We start from the raw sequence: 12,560 nt of genomic DNA on the forward strand, positions 1-12,560 counted from the left end.
TTCTAGGCTTAGACGTGCTCCGTATATGGCTCGGCGGGGGTTTTACATGCACGATTGAGTGTGGAATAAATGGAGAAAGAGAGAGAGAGAGAAAAAAAAGGAAACAGTACAAAACAACTAAAGCTAGTCTACTAACGGCTTGTGGCCTTTTAGACGGCTTCCGGTAAGGTAAACCGTCCGGTAGGCTACCGATGGCCACTACGGTCGCTGCGATAAGCTATGAATTGCGATTGATTTTAGTGCTTATCGAAGTGACCACCACACCACCGTGTGGTCCGGGGCAAGCCCGTGTTGATCGAATCAGTTAAGGCACGCACAGTGGTTTGCAATAGGAATTGTCGGAGGAATAAATTTGTGACCGATTTTCAAATTCCCGTAAATCGTTGATATGCATCAGAAGCAGAATTCATTTAAAAAGCCTTAACTATATTCCCATCGAGTTGTATTCGAACGAGTTCGTTGTTGGAATTAAGTTGTTCTGCCCACACCATGTAAACCTTTTTTTCCAAATTCCCCTCCCCGACGCTTGATGGAGGCGCCTGGTGGTTTGTGTAAAAACGTGTTTTTATTCCCACTTGCACTCGGCAGAGCGAAAGTTGTTCCGTGGAAAAGTGCATGGAATTGAAAATGTTTGTCGGTTACGTTCGATTTCCGATGGCAATGCTTCCGATGGTAGTGCTTGACACCGGTAGTGGAATCGATGAATGAACCGGTTTTGTGCCGTTGTTGCGTTGTTGAGGGACATTTTATGTAAGCGTTCAGCATGGTTTGTGTTCCGTGAGCGGTATTGGAAATGGTTGGCCTTTGTATCTTTTTAATTTGCTCTTAATAAGTGTACTTCAATGCTTTTTAAGTGAACTAAAAAAGGAATAAAAAATACAAATATAAATTATTGTATGGTAACAAATAGCAGCACAACCTAAAAACAAAATAAATAAACGGTCCCTATTACTAAATGGGCAAACAGCAAACAACGCAGCGGAAACTATCCCCTTCCTGTGTTTTAATTGGAAACAAGCTTGCCCTGTATCGCTAAGCCTTGGCGGCTTTATTCTTGTGCAACCGTGTGTTCCCCATTCAACCGGGCTCCGGAGACAAATGCACCTAAATTCGGTGCACAATGTACGCCAGTGGTAGGTGGGTAGCGTCTGCCGTGCAGCAAAAGGCACCCTTCTTTCCGGCAGCCATTGTGCATATACTGCCAAAGGCTGGTTCATGAAGTGGTAGGACATTCTCACCATGTCCATATGTTATTTCAGTAGCTGTGGGCTTTTTAGTGTTTTTTGTCGCATTTTGTTCACTTTCTCACATTGCTGTTGCTGTTGTTGATTATGATTGCTGAAAGCACTGTGAAACAGTACTGTGTTCTGTAGTTTTGCTACACCTGTAATAGTGTGGTAGACACGGCAGCAGCACATCACGACCAAGCGACGATGAATACGGTTTCTGCTCTACCCTTTCTTTTCGGGCGTTTCGGATTTCCTTTTACCTTTTGGCATGACGGTTTGTATTCTGATTTGTTTTCCCATCCCCCGAACGAAAGGGTTGTCACCGTAGGGTAGCGAGAGCAGGGTTCGGGGGTTCTTTTGTCCTGTGTCAAGGGCATGGCACACGGTATTGCGCTTCGTTGGGTGTGCAACCGACCGGAACCGAACTGAGAGTGGTTCGGGGTTCGGTTTGGAAAAATGAGATGCTTTTTCGTGTCCTAGCATGGAACCGACCTGGTAAAAAGCCGGTATCGGACACGTAAGCAAGTGGCAAGTGGTTGGTTCACCACCATTATCGATGATGAAATATTGTACAAATATATGGAAGCGTGTGTGTGTGTGTGTGTGGTGGAATTGGAAAGGGGAAAAGCACTCACATAATCGACTAAGCTAATGAACGGAGCGAAAGAAACTAACCAGTTTGTAAGTCAGTTGGAATGGAAGTAATTTAATTAGTGAATAATTTATCACAGTCTGAGTGAGCAGTAGTGAAGCAATCAATTTAAATTAGTAAAAAATGGAAATTCTCAGAACCAAAACCTCTGGGGAGGTTTGAAATTATAAGTCAGAGCTCGTGCAATAACAACCGCTTCGTCCAACTAAATCATAGCAGCAGCAGCCGCACAACAGTCTACAAAGTTTGCTGATGAACATTTCGATCAGGCTTAACAGTGAAAGTTGTTACAAATCCTCTTAAACGGATCATTTGCGAACAGTTTCTAAGAGAGACCCGTGGGAATCGCTTCAGAAATGTGAATGTAATTGACTGTGTACCGTGTGCTTACTGAAGTATGGCTGAGATTTATTCCTCCGCGGCAGGCATCCGGCATTGTACAGTGCAATGTAATGGTTCCGTGCTGTAATTGATTCATAAAATTGACAGATAAAATCTCTACACAACATAGAGTGAGGCGGGAACCATTCCACCATATTGATGCTGTTTTATGTGTTAGGTGCAGGCTCGGTGAGCACGTGCCCTGGAAAAAACCGCAAATCTCGGAAATACATCCCCTCGAAGGATTCGCCATATCACTGGCAACGGAGTGGTGGGTGTTTTGGTTGGTGATCTGCTTACCTTTTCGCTTTCCGACTCTCGCCCCTTTCAAATCCCTTCGCCAACCGAACAAGTACCGAACATTATTGGCCAATGCTAAGACGTGCCTTTTGCTTCTTGTGGCGTATGTTTCGATAACGATCCACGGATCAGGCTCGTGCGGTTCGTAAGTTTGCACGAACGGTTGAGAGAATAGGGGATGTGAAATTGAATTTAGCTCGCTTGCACTGCTCCGCCGGCGTGTTGTTTTTGCGGTACGGTACAGCAACAGAAAGCAAACAGAAAGCGTAAGGTTACAGATTATGTTACACGCTGCACGAATCAATCATTAGTATCAATATGGGGGGGAAGTTGTTATTCAATGCCATAGTTTGGGTGTTGAAGTGTTTTCTATCGATTGAGTTTTGCAATCGTATAAGCGTAAAAGAAACTGCAGGATTTACAGGATGACTGAAGCAGTTTTAGAAATCGATTAAACATGAATTAAAGCTTGTTTTTTTGTACGAACGGATATTTGAGGTAAAGTTTGGGTTTATTATTTCCATTGTCTTCATTGTCGACTTTATTGAGCCATTTATTTTAAGCTCTGCTGAAGCCCACTTCAACCCACTCGAAAAAAGCCAAATTAACTCTCCCGAAGTTCCTCCAAGCTGCCTAATGCGGCAACCTAAATCCTTTTTGCTGCCAAATTAAACTCATTGATATTCATCATCACGGCTGTCGAATCCGTCGTATCATCGCCGGTACCAGCCCGTTCTCTACGTCAAGGCGTTAATTAAGCAACCCGTTGCTGCCCTCTCGAACGCACCATTTACACTTTTGAACGAATCTATAAGCCCAGCGCCACACGATCCCGGTACCCTTTTCTGGGCCTCCCACTGGGCTTACATCGTGTGAATCAACCGATCCGCTTCCGGTGCGGGTTTGTCTCGTTTTGCGCTAGGTCGCGTTAATGGATCTCGTCGTCTCCGTGTCTCATCATCGTCATCCTCATCATCGGTAGCTTGAACGGATTATGATTGTTTTGGGGCAAATAAAGCGCACGCCGGTCCTCTGTACGTGCGCTTCATCAAGCGTCGTTAACCCTTTGTATTAGTCGCAGACCGTCCATTGACCCGTGGATAAGTCTCCAAAGTGAGTCACCCAAGTGTAGTGGGAAAAGGATAATTTCAAAGTTTAGAACTTGTTTTTTTGTGGCACCCCTGCTATCTGCCAGTTGTCGTCACAAGTCATTGGATTGAGCGGTGTTTAGAAGCCAAACGGAACCGCCTTGAGGCGACCGAGCTCACCAAAACTATCCACATACACACACACACACCGACCGGTGTGAGGAAATTAGTAGTTTGAAAGTTTAATCATTTAATGAATATTAAATCGGCCACACTCGGGCGGCCGCCGCTCATGATGTCTTGATGACATCACTTATGTACGAACCCGCTCCAAGCTTACCGAGGGTGCGATCAGCATGATCATCCCCTTTTCTTGGAATGGTGTGTGAAATTGTTCTCCGAAAGCTTTGAGACATAGGCACACACACACACACACAGACGTACAAAATGTTGGCATTTTTGTCTGGCAGCGATAGACACCCAGCGGGGCCTTCGAAAGCTTCATTGAACCACGGCTGAAGACATTCACGAAATGGTTCAAATATTGAAATAGGTTGTGCTATCCACCTTAAGGGGATTTGCCAGAGCTCGCATTGGGTAATCCTTTCCCACCGTTTCGTACGACATTGGCATGTTGGTAGAGGGAGTGGAATATTTGGCAACGGATGCCATTTTGTATGGTGAAAAAATGAAGCAAGGTTGGGTTTGGTTCAAAAATGGCCCATTGGAGTGAGTGTTGATTAAATTTTGCGCGATAGAATATTCAACATTTACTTTGTTTATAGCGAGACATCGCTTCTTTGTAATGCATTCTAACAGCGGCAAGTGCTTCATCGGCCAAAATGTTTACCCATTCTTTCGTCGTGGTTAAACGTTGATTAATTTCCTTTCCCCTTTTGTCTGGGGGACAATAAGTCCCTGACAGTCGTGCCGCCAAACCAGCCCGCGCAGAGCAATAACATTAGCACATTAAACTGATCTGTCTCCCGTGGCTGAAAGTAAATGGTCCCTGTGGGGTGGTTGTTTGTGCGGGGAATGGCATGCATTGCGTGCAGTACCCAAGAAAGCAATCAGTTTTCCCCGGTGCAAAATAACTCTGACGCGTTTGTTTTGGGCAGTAGGATGCAGGCAGAGGCAACGGTTGATGCTACCAGTTACGTTTTGGTTTTTAATCCTGAGTTTTTTCCTTCATTTTTATTATTTTTTTATTATTTTTCTTACAAATTGAGAAATCCCGTAGATGGAGCTATTCATTTTCGTTGTTTTAGTAGTTGGATCGTAACGCCCTCTGCCGGCATTGAGCGATACTATTAAAAAGATACAGATTGTAAAATATGTTAGACCATTAACGATCGCTTGAATGGAATTATGACTTCTTTGAGAGACCTTTCCCATTCCGCCCAATAAGAACTAGATCCGATTAACTTTAATTTGTGCTTTGTCAAGCTTATGATGGTCTGTAAATGTGTAACCGGTATTATCATCCGAAACCTCCTGGAAAGGCTAAAAGGGATGACGATGTATAAACAAAACTTTTGGCACCCCATCATAAAAATACGGAACCTCACCCAGTGCTTGGAAGGTAGTGGAATAATTTATGATTTAAACCATTAGTTAATGGGTCACCCTGGTCTAAACTTGTCGCCTCCATTCACCCAGCATTCCTTACAAAGCAGCCCGAGAGGCGCACGGAGGGTAAAGGGGATTTCTGCTAGCTAATTTTCTGCTGCGCTGCTGAAAATGGTTACCCTGTTGGGTGCTACCCGATGAAACTAAAAATTCAACTTGCTAAAGTGTGTGTGTGTGTGCGCGTATGTGTGCGTGCGAAGGAGCGCAGGCATAAGCAGGAGGAAAAAGGTTAAGCCAACGAAGCAGGCATGAAGAGCGGCAGTCCGGATTAAGCCGACCCGTAGGAAGGTAAAGAAGGTAAGGCTATAAATATTTATTACGACACAAATTACTTTCCAAAACCCAGTCACGGGCACGGGTCGGTGTGTCGTGGGCGTGCCGGGATTGTTGGGCTTCTCGGTAGCCTCACCTGCTGCGGGTGCCATCGGTGGGTGTGATGTGAGTAAATCTTGCTTCACACGTCCGCCGTCCGACGAGGCGCCGGCAGTCGGAAAGGAATTATAGATGAAGCAAATGGTTGCGCATCGAAACGAGCGGCTCCTGTGAAGCTGTGTTCTTTATTAGGAAATGTGGCTTTTTTAAGGAACTATGACGGGTGTGTTGGTTGGATGCTGTTGTTGCCATTAAGAAGTTTGGTTTTCTTTTTCTTACTCCTGTTTGACAAAACCAATCGGTGGTTGTGGTGTGTGTGTGTGATTTTGCTCCCTCACCGACCATATCGACGTATGATGAACTGGCCCGATACGCGACAGCATGAAGTTGCTTATCTACGGCTGCGGAGAGGTTGAGGTAGTGTACATGTGTTATGTTATGCCAGTCGCGGCCTTGTTATCGCAGTCAGGAAGAAAATTAAGTTACCCGAGCTGTCAGTCACAAACATACACAGAAAACGCGCGTGGAAAACGTGAAACTGCCAAAGCAGGAAATGAAATGCAAACATTGTGTTTTTCCCTTGTTTTCGCTGGGAATGGGGGGACTGCTGCCCGAGTCGAATGATATGTGTTGTGTTGTTCCGCTCATTAGTGTGCAGAAGTGAAGAAATGTTATTTTTTTGTGTTTTTTGTGTGTGTTTGTGTGTTTTTGGTGTTTCCGGGCGAGCAATTTCTTGAGTGATGACTTCTTGAGTTTCTCGCTTGGGGATTAGTATTTTGTAATGAAGTGCCCCTTCGGGGGGATTTTGAAGAATAGGATCATGTTTAATGCATCTTGTTTATGAATGGAAACTTGCCATATCAGCGGGTTTTTTTTATTGTAAGATTGAAAGTGGCACTCAAACAAAATACAACAGTGCAAAAAATGAGAAGCAGATGGAAAAGATAATAATTTAATTTCTTGCTTGCATCATAACAAAGATGTTTCTGGCTCAGTTTGGATGAAAGTATATTATTAGGGGATTGGGATCACCAAGACCTTGAACTATTTCTTGAACTTGTTGTTCAGTAACTCATCTGTGTATCGAATGAATGAATGCTAAAGTACCTCTTGCTGATTACCAAATCCAATACAATACATTTCCAGCGCAGAACAAAAAGCCATCCAAAAAAGCAATAAACATTCATGTCCTCCATCCTCTATGATTGACCCTGATAAAGCTGTCAATAATAGTTCAGTCAAAACATTGATTAAACGCCCGGCTTTCATCGCAACAATGTTATTATCGTAAATACCCAGTATGGTGTGAGCCGTACCCGTATCGACGCATTGTGGTTATTCGATGAAACCGATATACCAGCCAAACCAAACATTACGCCGCCGGCGGTGGCAGTGTCCGTTGGCAGCACCGAGATGCTCGGGCGGTACCACACGGGTTCGATCGTGCGGGCTCGTCTCTTCCGCGCATGGATCTGATATCCAATTATGTTCTAATTAATTTGCAGCAAATGTCTCCTGCCGCGTAACAACCGCTCAAACGACGAGCACGACGTTGGCAGCGATGGCCTGGGATGTGAAAATGAAACAAACCAACGCTGCTCTGGGACGGGCACTGGGGGCACTGGGCAACGGATCGCATGCTTACAGTTCTCAGGCCGGTGAATGGCGATTTATGCACACTTCTGCTGAACCGACGGGTGGTTCTCAGCAGGTCGATGAAAATCAATTTCGCCTTTCTTCTCGATCCTTCCAATGGTGCGCAGTGCTTCCGTGAAGGATGAAGGGTTGGCAGTGAAAAGATGCATATGCAAAAGGGATGTAGCCGGAAGCATAAAAGTAAAACCATCTTGTTGCAGCCTGTCTGCACAGCAGGTGCATCTGCAGCTGGTGCAAGATTGCAGGCGTTGATCTCTTGCAAGGAGTGCGGAGAATGAAATTAGAACCCCGGCGAAGTGGGTCTTGTTTCAGACGAAATTGGTTCTTTACAAAGTTTAGTGTACTGTTGAATTTGAAGAATACTTCATGATGTGGCTGTAAATGTTGCAATGAATAATACTTTTTTTATTATTTACAACATAGTACCCTGTAGCCTTTAAACCTTCTAAAAATACTAAACATTTTACACAAAGCATTTATGCCATAATTTTATGGGAAAACTTGTCCAAAGTGTTTAATGTGACTTTTCTCTGTCACTAAACTGCCTTAAGCCATTGCTTAAAATAGGTCAAACAGTTTCCAGCCAGCAAAAAAAAAACCGGACGGTGGTAGAGAAACGGGACCAAAGATATGGCATGATTATTAATCTCATTACGCCCAGCAGAGGTCACTTTTTCGTCGGTTCTGTTGATTTATGCGTTTCACCCGAGCGACAACTTCAAGAAAGCAGTACAGCACAGCACAGCTCTCGCAATATTGTTGCGCCTTCGCTTTCCTAATCCATTTGGCTCGAGCTGCGGCGAGCTAGCCTCGGGCAGGGACCGGGCCTGAGTCTGGTCTTGGGATTGGGGAGAGTTTGCTTGTTTGCTTGGATGCTGTAAAACAAAAACCAGCAAGGAATGGTTTTGCGACGTTGCGATGTGAACGGGAGAGAAATTATTCTACGGCAAAGTGCGGCCAAACACTGTCGACGTTGGCCAGCGTTAGCTTAATTTAGTGCGTTTTTGTGCGTTCCATTTTACAGTGTCTTAATTTCACGTTTGGGGTTTTGGTTTATGCACACTCTAAATAGATAATGAAATTAAATGGAAAGCTTTTGGGTACGGTTGTCGAGATTGGAGTGGATTCATTATTAGTTCAAGTTAATGTTAATTCGAGAGTTAATTAAGTAATTGGAGATGAATGTAATGGTTGAATTTAAAGGTGCGTTTTATACGAATGTAATTTATTGAAGTTAAAAAAAACCTCCTAAGTTTCCACCATGATTTACCAGATGCTATAATATGCTATAAAATGTTTAGCACATATGCTGACAATAAATGTCGGTTCGTTTTTGGCAATGGCATTGAAAATCTTACCAAGCAACACTTTCTCACCGGTGCATTAGCAATTGTTAGCCCACCATGCTACATATCCTTCCCCACAAGGAACATGACTTGAGCTTTTTTTCGAATCACCTTCTGTTGGCATAAGGGTTTTGCGACGTTTTGCTCTTTTACCTTAGCACTACCTGTGCTCGTGCGGATGATATACCTTTCACGCAACCCTGCATTGGCAACCCGTACCACCGGGAGAGGAAAATTTACAATTCTAGTGACAATATTAGCCTTGCGTCTTTGTATACGCTATTCGCTTCTGTCCACAGGTGAGCTTCACCCAAACCAGCTGTTGATATACGCTGAAGACGCTGATAGAGAATGATGACGATGGGGAGTAAAAGAACAGCAACAATGCAGTCAGAAAGACTCTGCAGTATCTTACCCCACGATGCCAAAGCAAAACAATAGATATAAACATTGGTCCATAAATATGCGGCCCATGATTAAGCAAAATGGAATGGAGAAGACGGGATGGACAGGAAAGAAAAAGGGGGAGTAAAAGAACGCTCAAGCTAAACTAACAATAACAATAGGCAACACGAACGGTGCACATGTTGCGCGTTGGGCGATTCACACCGCGCAGAACGGCGCTACTGAGAGACGCGTGCGTGGCCGTACACGGTGCGGTAGCAACAGCATCATGGCCGGTAGGTCCCAACGCGAACAGCGAGTCAGCGTAATCGTCCCCGGTCGGTAGATGGAAAACCGAAACGACAAACCAACGGGGTTTGGCCAACGTATCGCACACTCTTTCTCTACTCTTGAGGATGATTAATTGTACGGCTTTTAGTTGTATGAGGTGGCTTTTCTTCCATTCTGCTGCCATGGCCACCAACCGGTGGATGGTGCACCGTCCCGTAGGCTTACCATTATTGTGGTGGATGTTGGTTGGCGTGCAGTGGGCACACTGTTATGTTTTTTTTTGCTCTGCCTTCGTCGGCATTCTCGCTTTGTCAATACCGGTAGATCAGCTGGCAGCCGGTCGGCGTGGGGAAGTGTGAAAGCTAGCGAATGAAGAAAAATTGTTCCACGTACTTATGACGGTTGTGGCTGTGGGTGGTTACGGTCGGACAGTGGTGGGATAAAAAATGGCGTTAGTAAACCTGAAACCAGCACCATAAAACAGTTTAAGCCCGGGCTGGAGTTGGGACGATGAGTTAGAAGGAGAAGAGAAGAGGAAAAGCAAACAGTGTCGACTAAACGATTAGAGTCGAGGTGGGAAATGGTGCGTGGGTGAGGAAAGGCAGGATTAAATTAGGAAAAGAAAGCCATCCAATCTTGGGTCAGCTACACACGCGCGTGGGACGAGTTTTTATGGGATGAAAAAAATAAGGATTGTTTGTGGCGTTGCACGCTCTTTGTTATAATTTGTAATGCAATGCCGTGGGCGAGAGGTAGAAGTAGATTAGGTTAATTTAATTTAAATTCAGCGTGAAATAATTAATCTACTTAGGTCGTTTCAGAAATGTAACTTAGCTAATTCAATTGCTATAATTTTCCATTAATTTGCTATAATTGTTATTACATATTTATATCATCCGGTGATTGTTCAAATAAAAATGATTAAATGAGCACTTTAACTGTAATTGTAAGACCATATGGCGCAGCTAGCAACCACAAATGACATGACGATGATAGTTTTTTTTTGTATCACCTAAAAACAACTATCAGACAAATTACATCCACCTCGTTTGACACCGGCAAAATAATGTTCGTGCTTGTGGTGCGGAAATATTTTGCAGCATATGTTTTTTCCCTCTCATTCAAGCTAAAGTTCCATTCCCCGGCCAGCAGTGTTAGTGGGAGGCGTTTGGAACCTTTTCCACCCGATTTTACTGTACAGTGCATACATGCAAACATCCGATTTGTGGCTAAAGCTAACAGGAACCATAACAATCTCATCAGCATCCTCCCGCCATCATCGTCATCATCATCATCATTAACATCAACCGGCGCATTGGTTTGATCATCAGCAAATGTTGTCATCCATTTCTATGGAAACTAGAGTGGGAATATACGGAAACCCAAGAGCAAACAATAGAGTGGCGGTGAGCTTTCACTGCACGGAAGAGAGTGGAAGGATGAAACTTTTCAGCCGCAACAGCACAAACATCCGATGTGAAGTTTAGTGAAAATTATTTTTTCCGCTTCCCTCTTTTGTACCCGCTTTCACGACCATATGCCTTTGAGCTTGTAGGTGTTTGTGGATGAAGATATCATCATCATCAGTGTAGCAATTTGCATCCGTGAGTGGTGCTGTAAGGCATCGTATAAGCAAAAAAAAGAAGCAGAATCAGAACCTTATGACGGGTTGAGCTGAAGTGATTTATTTTCTGCCCCATTTCAGTGTTCGATGGTGATCTTGAGCAGAAGTGGGCGGGCTGAAGAGCGAGAAAAACCTCACGAAACTTCCGGTCGTTGCACATTTTCGTTTGGTGTAGTGGTGTAGCACATTAATTCACTTGATCGCTGCACGAGCCCGTTGCTTACTTATGGTGGCTGTTTGATGCATTTTCACCAGTGCATGTGCTTCGTTACACCTTCTTGTGGGTGATTTGATACTTTCTCGAAAGTTGTGCAGCTGATGTATCACAGTGAGAGTGAATTGATTACTTTGGAAGAAGAAGAAAAAATGGAGCAAACATTTGATGACTTTTTTACCAAATGATCTTGAAACCGGTTGACATACAATGTTCCTTAAATTTTCGTTTTAAAAAGGTGTATTTTCCTTTCACAATGACTATTTAATTGACTTTTCGTAGTCTGCTTCCAATTACGACTGAAAACGTTAAAATTGGATTGACGTTACTGTGCTCTTTCATTCTGCCTAACGAATGCACCAAATCGAAGGTACAAACGACGACGAACGGTCAAGTGGTCCGACGCAATCCCGGAAAGGTTTCAGGCTGCGTGAAAGGTTTGGCCGACCCCCGGCTAAGTGTTGACTGATTGCGTCCTTGACCCCTATAGCACCCAGCTGGAAGCAACTTCTGCATCATTACGCCTGATGAAGGGGCGACTATGAAGCGTCTTTCTTAAGAAAAGCAACCAACGATGGAGCAGATTTTTGGAATAATTTGTGGTTTTTGTGCAGAAACTGTGTGCCGTTTCCCAGTTACAGTTCCGGTGAAGTCGGTGGGGTTTTCGCCGTTTTTGGGTTGGTGAACATATAATTGAAGGAATTGGGTAGAAGGGCATTAGTGCAGTTGAGTTTTTCCGATGTGCTTTTCTGCAGCACGATGTTCTATTTGAGGTATTTTGTAAAGGCCGGGCTACATTGATCGTACTCGCACGCGTAATTTTGATTTTCACTAGCGCATCTGGCGGCGGCTGACCGAAGCATTTTGCCAAACAATTTGGAGCCGCTCCAGAAAATACGTTAATTTTCCATGTTTTTTACTTAAATCGGAGGAGAAAAGTTTTGTAAAACGTAGATACACATGTCTTGCACGCATTGGATCCATTTTTGCAATGGAAAACGATGGAAAAACTACTTAATTTTGAGATCCGGCAGGTCCATTCCCTCGATGACCAAAAAAGGCTTCCACCAGTCGCCGCCAGATGCGCTAGTGAAAATCAAAATTACGCTTGCGAGTACGATCAATGTAGCCCGGCCTTAAGATTCAATGGTGATTCCATGGAAAAGAGGATTCTCTCTTTGCATATGATTTTCCATAAAACTGCGTTTGGCGATGCATTTCAGGATTTTGGGGAATTTTGCAGGAGTCATTTCAATTCAAAAGTAATTTCTATACTTGGGGCCTCGTACAACTTAACAACATGCCCGTCAAGAGTTCAAGCCCCGACCGTGCGTAGGACTTGACTACCCTGCTGTGGTAATAAATAAGTCACTGAAAGCCTAGCCCATTAGTGG

General features: G+C 44.1%; 1 protein-coding gene across 1 annotated transcript in view; it reads left to right on the plus strand.

Annotated features, from left to right (window-relative positions):
* The window catches only part of LOC120954971 (potassium voltage-gated channel subfamily KQT member 1-like), a 141,280-nt gene that overhangs the window by 31,744 nt on the left and 96,976 nt on the right, over positions 1-12,560 (plus strand). The gene's annotated exons all lie outside the window — the stretch shown is intronic.

This window comes from Anopheles coluzzii, chromosome 3 (genome assembly GCF_943734685.1).
Source record: "Anopheles coluzzii chromosome 3, AcolN3, whole genome shotgun sequence".
In the NCBI taxonomy this organism is placed as follows: domain Eukaryota; kingdom Metazoa; phylum Arthropoda; class Insecta; order Diptera; family Culicidae; genus Anopheles; species Anopheles coluzzii.